Source organism: Phalacrocorax carbo, chromosome 1 (assembly GCF_963921805.1).
Source record: "Phalacrocorax carbo chromosome 1, bPhaCar2.1, whole genome shotgun sequence".
Taxonomy (NCBI): Eukaryota; Metazoa; Chordata; class Aves; order Suliformes; family Phalacrocoracidae; genus Phalacrocorax; species Phalacrocorax carbo.
In genome coordinates this window covers 195,620,122-195,624,945 of record NC_087513.1, presented here as the reverse complement: position 1 = coordinate 195,624,945, position 4,824 = coordinate 195,620,122, and positions in this window count along the sequence as shown.

Sequence of the window (4,824 nt, the reverse complement as noted above, 5' to 3'; positions counted from 1 at the left end):
AAGGCTCAGCTGGGCTGGAAAACAAGAACTCCATCTTATGAAGAAATGTTGCAGTTCCAAAACCTGGTTTCATTTTGTGTCAAAATGAAACTGCAAACTTTTCAAAACACATACACTAAGAACGATGAGATGCATTATGACAAGAGCACTCTGTTGGGATGTGATGCATGTAGGTGTCATTGCTTCCCTGATTCAGGCACAAGCAGGGCTGGAATGTGGGCTTCGCATCAGCCACATTGATTGCTGGTTATTCTGAGCCATTGAGTTCTCTCTGACATGGAGTCTACAGGCCATTTCAATTTTAACACTCATGAGGAACAAGCAGCATTCAGATTTTGCAGGTCAGATGAGGTCTTTCTCTGGCTTTTATTAAAACATCCACCCTTACTTGGACTTCTTGCAGGTTTCTTGAAATAAATATATTTCTGCAAAATCCCTTGGTCTTGCCAAACTGGAGTTTTCTCCATCAGCTCTTGATTTTGTTCCACAAATATCTGACAGCTTGGATAAACTACTTGTAAAATCTTCCAGTGAGTACTTCACATTTTCTCCCCTGGCTTAAGAGAGTATGTAGAAGTTGTGAAGTTACCTATGGAAGATTACTTGCTGGATGTCTTCCTATGTGTGTGGAGGGACTCCAGATAAATAGTGGCAAAGTTGCCTTGCTGCTTGCATTCAGATTCCCCAATAAAACCTTCCCTGCTGTGACATTTTCAAAAATGTCGGTGCTGGTTATACAGAAGGTGGGCTGTGGCCAGTCCTAGCACTGGTTTGATTCTGTTCTGTTTCCTTCTCTGCCAGCTATACCTGATTCTTGTGCCTCATATGCACATCACAGGGCAGGGGCTGTACCGTTTTTAACAGACTAGCCCTGGGACTTCTGCATGCTAATAATGACTCTCACCCAAAATGGAATGTCTTTGAGAATCTCAGTTTAGTCACACTGCCAGGTTTGTCTGGTTTAAGTGAGTAGAGAGAAGCTTTCCTAGAGTAAGATAGAACCACATGCCTGATTTACATTACAAATAAAATCCCTATCCCAAACCACCCTGTTGTGTGGCAGGGCTGAAATCTAGATACACACAACCTCAAATATTTCAGTCATTATAACTGTCCATCCTAGATCCAGTTAGCAGGTTTAGGATCAAGAAGTTTTTCTCCAGGTTTATGGTCTTTTTTAGGGTCATCTCAGCTGTGTTACATAATAGACACTCTTCCTGCAGAAACCTAAGAAAAAAATATACTCTTAATGTTTTCTGGGTTTGGGTGGTTTTTATTTTTGGTTTTGTTTTTTTTTTTTTTGTGCATGCACATTCTCATTTTTGAGGATGTTAGTCATTTATATGAAAGATCTTAAGTTTGTTGGAGCATGTTATTGCCCTTTTTTTTTAATGGCTTGTATTTGTCAGGTGCACGAGACTGGATGTTATTTATACTTTGTTGTTGTGCTCTTGGGACTCTCCTTCCCAGGTTCAAGCAAAAAAATCAATCATTTCATCTAGTCTTTGGCATCTTGCAATACCAACAGGCAAATTGTATTTTAGTATATTGGGAAGAGATATTAGAACAGCTCTAAGTGTTTTGGGATGACAGCAAGGACAAGTGATGGAGGCTGAAGAGGAAGTGAAAAATAGGCCCCCCCATCATTCTGGAGAGGACTTTATGTGATTCATATAGTATCCTGAAGAAAGAAATAATGAAGGGAGGGGGGAGGGAAGCTGTTTTTAAGATTTGCTTTTATTTCTCATTGTCCTGCTCTGATTTGATTGGTAATAAATTAATTTCCTAAACTTGAGTCTGTTTTGCCCATGACAGTAATTGCTGAATGACTTGTCCCTGTCCTTATCTTGACCAATGAGGTTTTTGTTCTATTTTCTCCTCCTGTCCAGCTGAGGAGGTATGTTTTGTTGCCCTGTGGAGTAGAAAAAAATTATGGGAACAGCAATAAGAATAGCCCTTTTTGGAGGAGGTGAGAAAATCAGGCCAGAAATCAGAAAAGAGGCAGCTTGGGGAGACCCACAGGCAGCAATAGGTTGTACTGGTGTATAGCAAGTTCCTGATCCTCTGGCAACACTGCGACACTTTGATGGCAATACCCGATCACATCAGTGTTGGACTTAACCAGCCTAAGGAGAGAGGAGCAGAGCTCGAGGTGGGGCTGTGCCCTGACTGCTGTCAGCCTTGCGGTGTGGGGCTGGTTTCAGACTCGCTTGCTACAGCTATACCTGAGGCAGGGATAAAAATTCTGCTGTCTGTGGCTTGTAAATAAGAATTCACACATGGTGATAAGCCAATTTGCTGGTGTTATTTCCTTGTTCCTGTTGCTGCTAAAACTGCACTTACAGCAAAAAGCTAAAGGAATTGAAAATGGCAGAAGCGTAAGAAAGAACTGCAGACACTGAAGTGGGCATCTGATGGGCTTTCTTCTTCTGCATTGGTCATAAAACAGCTTTCATTTCTATACAAGCACTGATAGACTCAGGATTCATTTCATGGCTGATGAAAAGAGTTGGAATTTGCCTGCTCCCTGCTCAGTGGCTGGCTCTGCATCCCTCGTGTAGAGAAGACCTGTTGCCTTTGACAAGGATATTACCTGAGAAAGGTAATGGTCATGACCAAAATGTCGTGCTGTCTGCCTAGCTACTTGCAGTGTCTTTAGATTCTTGTATGCTTGAGATGCAGCTTTTCTGGGTAAATTCATTATGTCAAGAAACTAAACATCAGCATCCAGCTTTTGCAAAGACGTCTTCATGCTTCAGTGTTTCAGGTCTCTTTTTTTGTTTCTCCTTGAAGGAACCAGCTGGGATGGGAAGTAGATGATCCAAGAGCTGACAAGACAACATAAACTCTACTGGCCTTCTGCTGCCTTCACTGAGTGCCCAGTTATCACAGAGGCAGGGAGGAGACCAGCAGACGGGGGTGATGCAGGGAAAGCACTGGGGGATGAACAGGGCAGAAAAGCTGTATGTGAAACATTAGCAGAGGGGGTGATTTGGGAGGGAAGGGTTTTCTCTAGGCAGGGATCTCTGCTGGAGCAATGGCCTTGTGCACATCTGAGAGGTAGCTGAGTGGGACAGCGGCAGGGCAGGGAAGAATAGACAATGGACTGGAAATGGTGGGAGGCATGAACCAGACACCAGGGAGCAGAGCTGCTTTGGTAACTGCTGTGATTTTAAAGACATGCCTGTGTGCCTGCTGAGGGCCTTATATCTCCCATAGAGCGGGCTGTGGGTAGGTGAAGTGGGCCACGAAGAAGGAGAGCCATTGCTGCAGATCTGGTCAGGAGCAGTGAGGGGATCAGGAACACATGATTTTACAACCAGTTTATCATTGCAAAGATCAGTCCCATCGCAGTCCTCTCTGCTGGCCCTGCTTCTGTCTGTGATGTCACCTTTCCACAGCACTGCATAAATGCAACAATTTCTATTTCTTTCCTCAGCAGCAATCAAGATTCCAAGTCCACTGTTCAGTAAATAGGCTAAAACCAAAGTAAACAAGTCTCTAGCCTCCAGCCTGGTCCAGGGACTCTCACTCTTTCATTGGCTCTGTAGATCCATCCCTCTCCCTTTTGTAATTTGGCAGCAGCTTCAGGAGACCTGTGACATTTAAAGTTGTCTTGATGCTGTGGTAATTGCTGAAATGAAAAAATTGACAAACTGGCAGCAGCACTTTAACCTTCTTAAAATACTCATACATTTTCAAGCTATGCAAGGTTAGCATGCCACAGAAAGTGTGCTCGGTGCTAGGTTTGGATATATAGCCAGGCTATTTCTCTGCCAAGGTTTGTGCTCTGAAATGCTGCCAAAATTGAGTTATTCAGGTGGATGAAGGACATTCTAATGAGACAACAGCTTATTCACACACTTGTGCTTGTAAAATGGCTAGAAGTTGTTTTCATAAAACTTTCAAAACCAGAAATAGGTTTGAAACATTGTGTTTTAGTGAAGTAATACATTAAATAGAAAATACTTCAAAATCCATAAAGATATATTTTACACAGTAATAGAATTGAACAAACAATAGGTCTTTTTCTCTTTTCAAGAAATCCACAAAATGTGATTACTTCAATTTCATATAACTTACTCTGAAAAGTGATATAAATTTATGGGTTATGGCTGCAAACCTTTTGGGTTTAGTACGGCTATTTGTATGGGTGGGCATAGCACAACTAGTTGCCTGGAGACGGATTTGCCTGTTCAAACCTGTAGATGTAATTTTTTACACCTGGACTCCACTTACAGTTAAAGCAAAGAAGGCAGCACTTTTGAGCTGTAGTTCACCTCATCTTGTGGTAGATGAAATCCATTAGATAAATTGTCTTCTGGAAGTGATGCTGCTGCTTTTGTTTTTGAAATTTTGAAAGAGCATCCCACTGGCTTGGACTGGCTCCAAAGAGTCTCCTCCTGCACAGCTTCACCCTTGAAGGGTCTCAGCCACCAGTCAGGCCTTCATCCTTGGACCCCAGGTGATTTCAGATATATTCAGAATAGGTCTTAGAGTGTTTTGATGATAAAAGCCTGTCTGTAAGCCCTTGTAGAGAGCAAAGTGCAGTTTGGAAGCTACTCCCTTAGCCCACAAAGGTAGCGTGAGGTGCTGTTGTGTTTTCCACACGGCTGGGGTGGCAAGCCCAGGCATAATGTAATGCTGGCACCCACGCAGGTGGTGATGAAATTACATTTAGCCCAGGCCTTATTGCTGCCTGCCAGGGTGGGACACAGCCTCTTAACAACTCAGCCAGTGAAGGAGAGCAGTCTAATCAAACTTTGCTAAGTACTGAAATAGCTGTTCTGGAAATCAATGCTATTCATGCTCTCCTCTGCCCTT